The 15,381-nt window shown below is 37.0% G+C and overlaps 1 long non-coding RNA gene across 2 annotated transcripts in view; it reads left to right on the forward strand.

Annotated features, from left to right (window-relative positions):
- The window catches only part of LOC123571163 (uncharacterized), a 210,709-nt gene that overhangs the window by 148,768 nt on the left and 46,560 nt on the right, over positions 1 to 15,381 (forward strand). Inside the window, exon 3 of one of the 2 annotated variants that reach the window (XR_010584168.2) lies at positions 15,196 to 15,285. The exons of the other annotated variant lie outside the window; for it this stretch is intronic. This is a non-coding gene — a long non-coding RNA (uncharacterized lncRNA). The remainder of the gene's footprint in view (positions 1 to 15,195; positions 15,286 to 15,381) is intronic. 2 annotated transcript variants of the gene reach the window in all.

Genomic DNA, 15,381 nt, shown 5'->3' on the forward strand with positions numbered 1-15,381 from the left:
TCTTGTCATTCATTCATTTATTTTCTTGTTTTTCAAAAAATATTGATGGAATTATTTCTATGTCATCAAATTTATAGTTGATTGCAGGGAAGAAATGGTGAATATAATGGCGAGATAAAAGAGAGGTCCTTGTCTTGGAGCAGACTAGGGTGAGGGCATTCTCATCTTTTTCTTTCAGGAAGTTGTCTTAGTCTTTGGAGAAGAGATTGGGCATGATAGATGAGAAATGTTAGCAACATATGGCAAGGTGGTGAATGATCCTCAAAAAATGGCACCCAGACTACCCCCCTGGGGACTGATGCACTTCTGAGGGTGAAAACCTATTGTCTAAAGCATGACTTTTGGTATTCATTAGATCTATGTGTCTTTAGATAGCGCTGATTTGGTAATGGAATTCAGTGTGGGGATGGTAAAATTCATTCAAAAGATAGTAGCAAGCAAGGCAGTGTTAGTTGCTCACCAAAATCCATGTCCTCTTTTCCTTCCCAAGCATACAAGTAGGCTACATTTTCCAGCATACTTTGCAGGTAGGAGTAGTTATGTGACTTCTAGTCAATGAAATATGAGCAGGGTAGCCTGTGAACAATTCCTATATACATTCCTCTATGCTCTTTCTCTTTCTGTCACAGGGTAGACAACCATAGAAATCTTGAGAGTCACATACTGAAGATGACAGAGCCACAGGATAGAAGGAGCCTTGGTTCCTGAATCATGCCTTGGAAGATCTATTATATTAGTTAATGTTCTTCAGAGAAACAGAACCAATAGGATATGTGTGTGTATACATGTGTGTGTATACATGTATGTGTGTGGGTGTATATACATATAGATGTATATATACACAAATATATACATATGTCTCTCTATATATTTATATATGCACACACATATGTAAGTATTTGGAAGAGATCTATTTATTCGTTTATTTATTGATTGATTTTAAGAAATTGGCTCATACATTTGTGGAGGCTGACAGTCCAAAACTTGCTGAGGTAGGCCAGCAGGCTGCAGACTCAGGAAAGAGTTGATGTTGCAGCTCAAGTACAAGGGCAGTCTGCAGTAGAATTCCCTCTTTCTTGGGGAAAGTCAGTCTTTTTCTCTTAAGGCTTTCAACTAATTGAGTGAGGCCCACTTATGTTATGGAGCATAATATGCTTTATTCAAAGTTTCCTGATTTAAATATTAATCTCATCTTACAAATACCTTTACAGCAGCGTCTAGACTAGTATTTGACCAAACATCTGGGTACTTTGGTTTAGCCAAGTTGACACATAAAATTAACCATCACAGAAGACAACCACCTGTTGATTAGGGGCAGCTCTTTTAGAACATAGATTTTTGAAAAATGACTTCCATAGCATCTGAGCCATTTTACTTATTCTTGTTATCAGCAGCTAGCATTACCTTAACTAATAAACTACAAAAAACCCATCAATTACTTTTTGTAATTTCAACTTACTTATTTGCAAACACTTTAGTTTTGCACTGGCTCCCTGATGTGTAGGACTAGGAAAGGGGCAATTTTATAATTCTAATAAATAACAATGATGATGATTTGTTGGATCCCACCCTGGGAATGTATTAAACACCTCGGGGGTGACATTATCTCCTGTGGGTCACCAATAAGCACAAAGAGGCAGTCTGTTACTAATTGGTAGCCTAGTGGTTCAAGGAAGTTAATACACCTTCTAAAGTGATTTGCTCCTATAGAGTAATTGATTTATTGGCATTCCATGTCTTAATGTTTGTGAAGCCCTTGTTGCTAATCAGAATAAACATGCTGAACTAATCTTTACTAAACTGCCAACAACATTTTACATGCCCCACTTTTAAAGGCAAGGCTTCCAAATTCAGTAATTTACAGTATGTTTTACTGCAGATGAAAGCATTTGTTTTTCTGATGTGAACTGTTGTAAAGGATAATATTTTTCACAGGAAGGTGATGATATATATAACAAAAAAATCAGTGACCAAAATGTCTAATTATTTAAAGACAAATGTGGAGGCTTAAACAGGAAGATGGTGGATAGGAGGCAGGACTAGCTTGTAGCTCTCACTCAGACGGACAGGGCAGCATGTGGAGATTCACAGTGTGAACTTTTGCTCCAAGAACTATTGTAGGAATACACCAGGAAAGCCTGGAAAATCCACAGATCCTTTGAAGGAACTGGATCACCACTGCAGGCTCCCTGAGACACTAAAAACTGTGAGTCAGCTTGCTTTCTCAACAGGGAGGCTCGTGATCTGGTGCAAGTTCTCAGCCTTGGTCACCAGCTGCCTGGAAATAGACTCAGTGCTGTTGGGGAGGGCACGGCCAGTAGGCCATGGGCTGCAAGGGAGCCAGTAGGACTGTGGGTTGCAAGGGAGCAGGGTGAGGCTTGTGGACTGCAGGCTTTCCCCTACTTCCCTGGTGACCTGTATGACTCAGCAGAGGCAATCATAATCCCCTTGAGAGTATAATTCCACTGGACTGGGAACCATACCCCCATCCCCCACAGCAGTTGCAGCAAGCCCCGCCCAAAGAGAGGCTGAGCTCAGACATGCCTATTCCGGACCACCACCTGGTTATCCTTCTCTACCTACCCCGGTAGGTGAAGACAAACGTCATAAACTCTTGGGAGCTCTATGGCCCTGCCCACCACCTGAGAAACCTGAATACTTAACCAGGTGTCCCTAGGGCATCCTCCCTATAGGACCACAGCTGATGCACTCTTGAAAGTGCCACCTCCTGGCTGGAGGCCAACCAACACAAAACCAGCACACTAAACAAAAACACAACGAAGGATCCTCGCAGATTCCACCTCACTCCCCTTCCAGCTCCACAGGAGCAGGTGCTGATATCCATGGCCTCAAGACCTGAAGACAGATCACATCACAGGACTCTGCAGACACTCCCCAGTACTAGCCTGGAGCCCGGTAGCTCCACTGGGTGGCTAGACCCAGAAGAGCAAAAACAATCACTACAGCTCAGCTCTCAGGAAGCCCCATTCCTAGGGGAAGTGGAGAACACCACATCAAGGGAACACCCCATGGGACAAAAGAATCTGAACAGCAGCCCTTGAATCCCAGATCTTCCCTCTGACATAGTCTACCCAAATCAGAAGGAATCAGAGAAAATAATTATGGTAATATGATGAAACAAGGTTATTTAACACCCCCAAAAGATCATACCAGTTCACCAGCAAGGAATCCAAACCAAGATGAAATCTCTGAATTGCCAGAAAAAGAATTCAGAAAGCTGATTATTAAGCTAATCAAGGAGGCATCAGGGAACGGTGAAGTCCAACTTAAATAAATCAAAAATGTGATACAGGATGTGAAAGCAAAGTTCTTCAGTGAAATAGATAGCATAAATAAAAAGCAATCACAACTTCTGGAAATCAAGGACACACTTAGAGAAATGTAAAATGAATCGGAAAGCCTCAGCAATAGAATTGAACAAGCAGAAGAAATAACCTCAGAGCTTGAAGACAAGGCTTTTGAATTAATCCAATCTGTCAAAGACAAAGAAAAAGAGAATAAAAAGAAATGAACAAAGCCTCCAAGAAGTTTGGGACTATGTTAAACATCCAAACCTAGGAATAATTGGTGTTCCCAAGGAAGAAGAGAAATCTAAAAGTTTGGAAAATGTATTTGAGGGAATAATCGAAGAAAACTTCCCTGGCCTTGCTAGAGATCTAGACATCTAAATACAAGAAGCTCAAAGAACACCTGGGAAATTCATCGCAAAATGATCATTGCCTAGGCACATAGTCATCAGGTTATCTAAAATCAAGACCAAGGAAAGTATCTTAAGAGCTGTGAGGCAAAAGCATCAGGTAACCTATAAAGGAAAACCTATCAGATTAACAGCGGATTTCTCAGCAGAAACTCTACAAGCTAGAAGCGATTGGGGTCCTACTTTTAGCCTCCTTAAAAAAAACAATTATTAACCAAGAATTTTGTATCCAATGAAACTAAGCTTCATAAATGAAGGAGAGATACAGTCTTTTCTAGACAAACAAATCCTGAGAGAATTTGCCACTACCAAGCCAGCACTACAAGAACTGCTGAAATGAGCTGTAAATCTTGAAACAAATACACCAAAATAGAACCTCCTTAAAGCATAAATCTCATAGGACCTATATAACAATAACACTATACTATACTATACCATACTATACTATAAAAAACAAAAAATACAAGGTATTCAGGCAAAAAAATAGCACAGTGAATAGAATAGCACCTCACATCTCAATAGTAACAGTGAATGTAAATGGCCTAAATGCTCCACTTAAAAGATATGAAATAGTAGAATGGATAAGAATTCACCAACCAAGTTTCTGCTGTCTTCAGGAGACACATCTAACATACAAGGACTCACATAAACTTAAGGTAAAGGGGTAGAAAGGGTTTTCCATGCAAATGGACACTAAAAGCGAGCAGGAGTAGCTAATTTTTTTTTGTTTGTTTGTTTTGTTTTGAGGTAGAGTCTCACTCTGTCACCCAGGCTGGAGTGCAGTGGCGCAATCTTGGCTCACTGCAAGCTCCACCTCCCATATTCATGCCATTCTCCTGCCTCAGCCTCCCAAGTAGCTGGGACTACAGGCCCCTGCCACCACACCCGGCTATTTTTTTTGTGTTTTTAGTAGAGATGGGGTTTCACCGTGTTAGCCAAGATGGTCTTGATCTCCTGACCTTGTGATCCACCCATCTTGGCCTCCCAAAGTGCTGGGATTACAGGCGTGAGCCACTGCGCCCAGCCAGGAGTAGCTATTCTTACATCAGAAAAAAAAAAAAAAAAAAAAGAAGAAAGAAACTTTAAAGCAACAGAAGTTAAAAAAGACAAAGAAGGACATTATATAATGATAAAAGGACTAGTCCAACAGGAAGATATCACAATCCTAAACATATATGCACCTAACACTGGAGCTCCCAAATTTGTAAAACAATTACTACTAGATGTAAGAAATGAGATAGATGTCAACACAATAATAGTGGGGGACTTTAATACTCCACTGACAGCACTAGAGAGGTCATCAGGACAGAAAGTCAACAAAGAAACAATGGACTATACCCTACAACAAATGGAACTAACAGATATTTATAAAACATTCTACCCAACAACTGCAGAACATACATTCTGTTCATCAGCACATGGAACATTCTCCAGGATAGACTATATGATAGGCCACAAAACAAGTCTCAGTAAATTTAAGAAAATTGAAATTATATCAAGTACTCTCTCAGACCACAGTGGAATAAAATTGGAAATCAATTCCAAAAAGAACCCTCAGAACCAGGCAAATACATGGAAATTAAATAGCGTGCTCCTGAATGATTGTTGGGTCAACAGTGAAATGAAGAGGAAATTTAAAAATTATTTGTACTGAATGATATTAGTGGCACAACCTATCAAAACCCCTGGGATACAGCAAAAGTGGTGCAAAGAGAAAATTTCCTAGCAATAAACACCTACATCAAAAAATCTGAAAGCACACAAATAGACAATCTAAGGTCACACCTTACAGAACTGGAGAAACAAGGACAATCCAAACCCAAACCCAGCAGAGCAAAAGAGATAGCAAAGATCAGAGCAGAACTAAATGAAACTGAAACAAACAAACAAAAAATACACAAAAGGTAAATGAAACAAAAGCTGGTTCTTTGAAAGATAAATAAAATTGATAGACCATTAGCAAGATTAACCAAGAAAAGAAGAGAGAACATCCAAATAAGCTCAATTAGAAAAGACATGAGAGATATTACAACTGATACCACAGAAATACAAAAGATTATTCAAGGCTACTATGAGCACCTTTACATGCATAAACTAGAAAACCTAGAGGAGACGAATAAATTTCTGGAAATATACAACCCTTCTAGATTAAATCAGGAAGATATAGAATCTCTGAACAGAGAAGTAACAAGCAGTGAGATAGAAATGGTAATTTAAAAAATGCCAACAACAACAAGAAAGTCAAGGACCAGATGGATTCACCACTGAATTCTATCTGACATTCAAAGAATAATTGGTACCAATCCTATTGACACTATTCCAAAACAGAGAAAGAGGGAATCCTCCCTAAATCATTCCATGAAGCTAGCATCACCCTAATACCAAAACCAGGCAAGGACATAACAAAAAAAGAAAACTACAGACCAATATCCCTGATGAACATAGATGCAAAAATCCTCAACAAAATACTAGTGAACCAAATCCAACAGCATATCAAAAAGATTAGCCACCATGATCAAGTGGGTTTCATACCAGGGATGCAGGGATGGCTTAACATACATAAGTCAATAAATGTGATATGCATAAATAGAATTAAAAACAAAAATCACACGATCATCTCAATAGATGCAGAAAAAGCATTTGACAAAATCCAGCACCCTTTATGATTAAAACCTTCAGCAAAATCAGCATAGAAGGGACATAGCCTGAGGTAATAAAAGCCATCTATGAAAGACCCACAGCCAACATTATACTCAATGGGGAAAAGTTGTAAGCATTCTCCCTGAGAACTGGAACAAGACAAGGATGTCCACTCTAACCACTTCTGTTCAACATAGTATTGGAATTTCTAGCCAGAACAATCAGACAAAAGAAAGAAATAAAAGGCATCTAATGGTAAAAAGGAAGTCAAACTGTCGCTGTTTGTGGATTATATGATCATATACCTAGAAGACTCATCCAAAAAGCTCCTACAATGGGTAAGTGAATTCAGCAAAGTTTCAGGATACAAAATTAATGTACAGAAGTCAGTAGCTCTGCTATACACCAACAGTGACCAGGCTGAGAATCACATCAAGAACTCAACCCCTTTCACAATAACTGCAAAAGAAAAATAAAATAAAATACTTATGAATATACCTAACCAAGGATGTGAAAGACCTCTACAAGGAAAACTACAAAACACTGCTGAAAGAAATCATAGATGACACAAACAAATGAAAACACATCCCATGCTCATGGATGGGTAGAATCAATATTGCAAAAATGATCATACTGCCAAAAGCAATCTATAAATTCAATGCAATTCTCAGCAAAATATCACCATCATTCTTCAGAGAACTAGAAAAAACAATTCTAAAATTCAAATGGAACCAAAAAAGATCCCGCATAGCCAAAGCAAGACTAAGCAAAAAGAAAAAAATCTAGAAGCATCACATTACTCAACTTCAAGCCATCCTATAAGGCCATAGTCACCAAAACAGCATGGTACTGCTATAAAAATTGGCACATAGACCAAAGGAAGAGAATAGAGAATCCAGAAATAAACCCAAATACTTACAGCTAACTGATCTTCAACAAAGCAAACAAAAACATAACGTCGGGGAAAGGACACCCTATTCAACAAATGGTGCAGGGATAATTGGCAAGACACATGTAGAAGAATAGAACTGGAACCTCGTCTCTCACCTTATACAAAAATCAACTCAAGATGGATCAGAGACTTAAATCTAAGGCCTGAAACCATAAGGATTCTAGAAGATGACATCAGAAAAACCCATCTAGACATTGACTTAGGCAAAGAATTCATGACCAAGAACCCAAAAGCAAATGTAACAAAGAGATAAATAGATGGGACTTAATTAAACTAAAAAGCTTCTGCACAGCAAAAGAAATAATCAGCAGAGTAAACAGACAACCCATAGAGTGGGAGAAAATCTTCACAATCTATACATCTGACAAAGGACTAATATCCAGAATCTACAAGGTACACAAACAAATTAACAAGAAAAAAACAAATGATCCCATCAAAAAGTGGGCTAAGGACATGAATAGACAATTCTCAAAAGAAGATAAACAAGTGGCCATCAAACATATGAAAAAATGCTCAACATCATTAATGATCAGGGAAATGCAAATCAAAACCAAAATGCTATACCACCTTACTCCTGTAAGAATGGTCATAATAAAAAAAATTAAAAAAATAATAGATGTTGGCATGGATGTAGTGAAAAGGGAACACTTCTACACTGCTGATGGGAATGTAAACTGGTACAACCACTATGGAAAACAGTGTGGAGCATCCTTAAAGAACTAAAAACAGATCTGCCATTTGATCCAGCAATCTCACTACTAGGTATCTATCCAGAAGAAAATAAGTCATTATACGAAAAAGATACTTGCACGTGCATGTTTATAGCAGCATAATTTGCAATTGTAAAAATATGGAACCAGCCCAAACGCCCATCAATCAATGAGTAGATAAAGAAAATATGATATATATGGTATATGAAAATATATATACATATACATATATAAATTATATATCTATACACACACATACATACATACATACACACACACACACACACACACACACACACACACACACACACCATGGAATACTACGCAGCCATAAAAAGAAATGAAATAATAGCATTCACAGCAAACTGGATGGAATTGGAGACTATTATTCTAAGTGAAGTAACTCAGGAATGAAAAACCAAACATTGTATGTTCTCATTCACATATGGGAGCTAAGCTATGAGGACACAAAGGCATAAGAATGATACATTGGACTTTGGGGACTCAGGGAAAGGATGGGGGGTGGCGAGGGATGAAAGACTATACATTGGGTACAGTGTACACTGCTCGGGTGATGGGTGCACCAAAATCTCAGAAATCACCACTAAAGAACTTATTCATGTAACCAAACACCACCTGTTCCCCCAAAAACCAATTGAAATAAAAAAATAAAAATTGAAAAAAATAAAGAGAAATGTGTGGACATAAGAGAAGGGATAAGGGCTTAACACAGATATCATATTTGTAAAATTGTGATGTTTTCTATTGTCTGCTTTGTGCAGGGCTGCGATGATAACACTGCGGTTTTATATCATTTAAATTAAGTTTTCAACTCAACTCCTTAGACAGAAGCTTCCTCCAAACCATTCACTGTGCTGTTAAGATTGCACAGAGATTTCCATAGTGACATGGTAACTATTACTTGCCAGTCACTGAATATGTGTGAACACATGTTAATCCTGAGATAATTTCTTTCTTTTCTTTTTCTCGGTCTGTTGGGTAAGGTGTCACTCGTGGGCCTGGCGGTTACATAGGTCTCATAAGCAGTAATGCAGAAATTGAAGGCAGTTGGACATAGAGTTCTCTTTCCTGGTGGGAGAAGTCACTTAAATAATAGGTTGATTCAAAGATTTTCTTTTCTCTGGTGTCCGTGGAGGCAGAAATGGAAAAATCAACTCCACATTCCTCTTCTAGCCCAAAAAGACAATAACCAAAGCACTGTGGTCAAAACTAGTGATACATTAAAAATAATTATTTTTCCAAGTTGGTGACCTCACAGATGGAGGTTATATATAGTATAGTGTGTAGTTCTCAAAGTTGGTTCTTGGACCAGCACCATCGCCATCACTTGGGAACTCATTAGAAATGCAAGTTCTTGGGCCCCATCCTGGATGTACTAAATCAGAAACTCCAGGAGTGGGGTACAGCAATCTGTGTTTTAGCAAGCTGACAAGGGATTCTGATGCCTGCCTAAATTTGAGAACCAGACTTTTTACTTCAATGAATCTGGGTTAGAATGCAGCTCCATCACTTAATACATGTATAATGGTTTTGAACAAGTTACTCCCTCTCCTCACCCCCTTTTTAATTTTCATGTGGTATTTTAAAACTGCACATAGTAAAATTCTAAACCACATTAAATATCTTATTGAAAAATAAAAATTAACTTTCCCCCTGCTACAATTCCCAGCCCTTTTCCCCAGAGGTAAACACTTTGAACGGATTCCTTTGTAAAAGTATTTTTCTGGTGTTAAATGGTATTATTTTAAATAATAAGCATGTAATTGCATTCCTTGATTTATTAGACTGATATATAGTCTGTTACTGTCCCACTCTGAAAGGTGAGGAATTTGGCTCATACCAGCTGATATCACCTGATTTTGTTAAATTATTGTTTTTACATAATCTAGATTTATGCAATTTTATTTTGTAACTAAAATTGTCTTTGGCTTTGCTTTTAGATTAATTTTAAGATATTAAAACAAAATAGCACTTGCAGTATTAGGTTTATGTGACTATTTTTCACTACAGGGAGTTCTTCCTATAGAAATGTCCATGCTACCAAACTTGAGAGGATTTTACAAGCATCAAATTTCAGTGCTTCTTTCAGGTTACAGTCAATTGCCATTGCTTCTTCTATCTCAAGTTTTCATGTATAATATTCTTTTTTTTTGTTAGATTAACTTTTGTAAAGCAGTTTTCATACAGATGTATGCAAATTATCTGCATTTTTGCGTGTCTCAAAATGTATTTTGTTCTTACACTTGTAGTATGGCTAAGCATAAATTATAGGTTCCTAATCACTTTCCCTCAGAATTTTAAATGCTTAATTCCTGTTTCTTAAAGTTATTTTAATTTTTTTTAGTCTTGGAATTCTGAAATTATGATAATTCATTTTCCTCACTACTGTTTCTGCCACCCAATTCCTGTCCCAGAGGTAACTGCTACCCCTCTCATATGTATTCTTCCAGAGTTATTGTATACACTACTAAACACATATGTAGTAGCAAATAATATCTTCTATACCCTTCCCCATTTTTAATTTTTTTTTACAAATGGCAGTGTGCTTTCTTTTACTTAGCATTATGTTTTGATGATTTTTTTCAGATCACCACCTAAACGACTTCCACATTATTTTTATAGCTGTATACTATTGCTTTGTATGGATGTACCTTAATTTATTTAACCAATGCCTCTTTGAATGTTTTGAGTGTTTCCAATCATTTGTAAACACAAAAAATGCACAACAAATAAGGGAGTATAAATGTCCATATGATAAATTCCCCAAAGTCGTGCTGTTGGCTCAGTAGGAATGCAAATTTGTAATTTTGATTAATATTTCCAGGCTACCTCCATGAAAGTTTATCAGTTCATACCCTCAGCAGCAACATCATGAGAGAACGACTTTTTTCTCATCACTCCAATAGACCATGTTATCAAACTTCTCAGTATCACCAATCTGATAGAAGAACTAGTATATATTAGTATAATTTTGCTACACTTTTCTTTCATTATGAGTGAGGCTGAGTCTTTAAAATATGTTTAAAAGCCACTTCTATTTCCTTTTCGGTGAACTGTATGTTGATATTCCTTCTTATTTTTCTATTGGTTTCTTTTTTTTGGTCTTGTTTTGTAGGAAATTTTTACATTTTAAATAAATTAGCATTTTACAGTATGAATTGCAGATAATTTCCCAAGTTGATATTTGTCTTTTGGATTTGCTTGTGGTGGTTTCTGCTAAGCAGACTTCAAACAAAAAATTAGGTTATAGATTTTCCCAGTATTTTATCTTACGGCTCCAGGATTTTTAATATTTAGAAAGACCACCCTCTCCCTAAAATTATGAAGGTATTCCATTAATTTTCAGTTTTATTTAATTTTAAAATGAAAATATTTTTTCAAGTTGGAATTTATTTTGGTATAAGATGTGATATGTGGGTCCAATTTTATTGTTTAGATGGCTACCTAACTGCCTAACTAAAATTAAGAACAGTCCCTCTCTTCCCCATGGTTATAAACTATCACCTTTATCAGAAAGAAATGTTCATATGTAGTTGGTCTACTTCTATTGTGCCCCACTGATCATTTAAATGGTTTTTATCTCTATAACATCTTTTAATGTCCAGTAATGCTATCTCCTTCTTATTTGTGTCTATTTTCTGAGTTTTTATATATAATTTTGCCTTATTCTTTTCCAGATAAACTTTAGACTCTGCTTGTGAGTTGTGAACAAAATTTCTGTTGTTATTCTTAACAAGATCACATTACTTAGGGACACTTGACATTTTTATGATAACCAACCTACTAATCATAGAATATGGTTTGTCTTTCCATTTTTCAAACTTTCTTTTGCACTTTCTACTGGCATTTGAAAGTTTTCTATTACAACTTTGTTATGTTTATTTCTAGGTATTTTGCATGTATGTAAGACTACCTTAAATTGTGGTATTTTTTCATTTATTCTAATTGGTTATGGTTTGTAAATGGGATGATTATTTGTGTACATTAATTTTAGACCTAGTCACATGTTTGCATTCTATTATTATTTATGAATGTTTTGCAGTTAATTCTTTCATATTTCAGAAATATATCCTGAAACCAGCTCCAAATGATGGTAATAAAAACATTTTGCAATTTTTATAGTTTTAATTTAACTTTCTCCTCTGTTTTTGTGCTGTCAGTGCTCCAGAGCAATGGTAAATAATTGTAGGAATAGTAGACACTCTGGCTTTGTTTCAGACTTTAATGACAATGTTTCTAGTTCTCCATTATGGTGGGATAGATATATTTGATCTTGACTTTTAAAAATTCTTGATGAAAGTTCTGGAGATGGATGGCGGTGATGGCTGCACAACATGTGAATGTGCTTATGTCACTGAAGTGTACACTTAAGAATGGTTAAAATGGTAAATCTTATATCATGTATATTTTATCACAATAAAAAAGTAGCCAAGAAAAAATAATTCTCGATGGAGGTTGACTTTCACCAAATGTCTTTTCAGCACCTATACAGATGACAATATTACATTTTCCTTATTTTTTTTAACAAGAGGCAATATAGCATTGTGGAGAAGTGCACAGGCTCTAAGCTGCCTTGCCTATGTTCAAATCCTAGCTCTGCTACTCTTTAGCTCTGTCACCTTGAGGAGGCCACTTAAGGTTCTTATGCTTCTGTTTCCTTCTCTGTAACTCATAATAATAATGCCTATCTTATAGGTCTTCACTGAGGATTAAGTGAATTTATATATATATATGTGCATATATATTGTACATATTATATATATAGAGAGAGAGCACTTAGAACAAAAGCTAGCACATAGGAAATATTACATGAGTTAATACGGTAGATTATAAAACCTTCATTGGCAATGGAGAATTGTCCTGCTGAAAATCATATATCCATATCTCATTTAGAATTTTTCATTACTAAATCAGATGTGATATTAGTATCTAGTTTTCTTTCTTGCATAATCTTTGTTGGGCTTTGATATCAACATTGGCTTAGTTTATAAAAAGAATATGGGAAGTTTTCTTGCTTTTTTATGCAGTGAGGCATTTAAATCGTGTTTAAGTTATCTGTTCTTTAGATGTGTTATTCCTCTGTAAAGTCATCTAAGCCTAGTGCTTAGTTGACAGCTTCCTCAATTTTTTCTACTTAGATTTTGTGTAACTCCTGGTGTCAGTTTGGAGTAAACGATATTTTCTTTGAATATTATTCCTGACATCCAGTATTCACATGTAGTTTTGGGCCTTGGTCAGGTGGCCTTGTCTGTGAGGAACCCTCCCTTTGCCAAATGAGGGGAGATTTACTTGGGTGGTGGAGTAATTTAGTTATTTTCCTGCTGGGAGGCAATGCCTTGGTTGGGTTTATTTTCTCCACATCTGTTTTGGGAATCTGGATTTCTCTCATACTCTATTTTGCATTTCTCTTAGACCTCTATACCCAAATCAGGGGCTCAGGACAGACAGGGTGTTCCTTTATTCAGACTTCAGTTCTTAGTGTTGGCTGGTGATATGGTTTGGCTCTGTGTCCCTACCCAAATATCATCTTGAATTATAACTCCCACAATTCCCATGTACCATGGGAGGGACCCAGTGGGAGGTAATTGAATCATGGAGGCAGTTCTTTCTCATGCTGTTCTCGCAATAGTGAATAAGTCTCACGAGATCTGTTGGTTTTAAAAAGAGGAGTTTCCCTGCACAAACTCTCTTTTTGCCTGCTGCCATCCATGTAAGATGTGACTTGCTCCTCCTTGGCTTCCACCATGATTGTGAGGCCTCCCAAGCCACGTGGAACTGTAAGTCAATTAAACCTCTTTCTTTTGTAAATTGCCCAGTCTCAGGTATGTCTTTGTCAGCAGCGTGAAAACTTGACTAATACAGTTGGCTAGGTGTCAGAAATCTCTGAGATCTCTTTCCTGTGTTGTCCGCATTCTGGAGGGCACCCAGCTGGCCTGGCTGTTCTGAATGCAGCACCATCATTGACCAGCTCTATTCTTACTTCTTGGCCCACACCTGCTCTTTGTGGGTGCCCCCTCTGGGTTTGAGTTCCTCTGGCTCTCTCTTATAAAGAGCTACTTCTATCCCTAGTGTTTTGGGCTATGGCTATCCCTGCTTAGTTTTCTCCCTTTGTCTGTTTCTAAATGATTTAAATTTTCTAGCATTTCCTCAGAGTTTCTGGGCTACTTTTGGTTTCTTCTCTTGTTTATATCACAGGTATGCCCTCCTCCTTGAAATACATTCCTTTTCCTGTTATCTTTAGGATAACAGGCCATAATAATTTTAGGTAACACTTACAATATGCTGCTTATCCTTCTAAGCCTTAGCAGTCTTAGCCTTCCAAGTGGTTGGATAGGCATTAACTAATTTAATCCTCACAAAACCCTATGAGGGAGAAATTATTGTTATCCCTATTTTATAGATGAATAAACTGAGGTAGGGAAAGAGTAAGCAAATAGCTGGGAAATTGTACTATGAACTTGGGCATTGGAGCACCTAAGTCCCTACTTTTAGCCACCATGCTGTACTGTGTCTTACTATCAAAAAGTTACAAGTTTTTGTCTCTTATACTCATGGGATGTCAGTTTACCTATCTGCAAAATTGGATTAGTAATATCTACCTCCTAGGTCTGTTGCAGGAATCAAATGTTTGGCATAGCGTGATATACTCCATAAAATTTAGCCCTTTTTCTTTGATTTGACTTCGACTCAGAGTCACTGTAGACTTAGAATTCCTAGGCTCTTTTATCCCCCATGGTAGACCTTTCTCGCTGAAATGTGAATATTCAATCATTTGAACAGCATTTTCATTAATATCATGTGATCACATGTATCATCCCTCAATTTCATGATCCTCGCTGATATCAATGGTATATTTAGCTCCAACCTTCTCACTCTGCCATAATGTGTTTACATATTTCCTTATTTAGTTTTAGCACTTTATATTTCTATGTGTTTTCATTACATTTTATCTTTAATGATTTTTTCCTTCCAAAAATCAATGAGGTAATTTCTTCAAGATATAGCAGCGCTCTTTATTAGACTTTCAATGTGCAATGAGAAGAGCACTGAGATCCCTTCTGGTGTTTGAAAACATGTCCATTTCACTGACAGATCCCTTCCTTGTTGGAGAAAATCACACATACTGTGTGTCTGTCTCTTTAATTTACACCTAGGGTACTCAAGGAGCTGGGAAGAAGGTCATCTGGATAAACTAAACTGATCAGAGAGATTTCAAGTCTTCTGGCTGCTTGCCTATGAAAAAGGTGAGTACCACCCTGCACTTAGACTCTGCAGGACTGTTGAGGAATAAAAAAGTGAGTACTTACTCCTCCTTGCCAGTCCAGGGCCATTTTGAGACC

This window comes from Macaca fascicularis, chromosome X, assembly GCF_037993035.2.
Source record: "Macaca fascicularis isolate 582-1 chromosome X, T2T-MFA8v1.1".
Classification (NCBI taxonomy): Eukaryota; Metazoa; Chordata; class Mammalia; order Primates; family Cercopithecidae; genus Macaca; species Macaca fascicularis.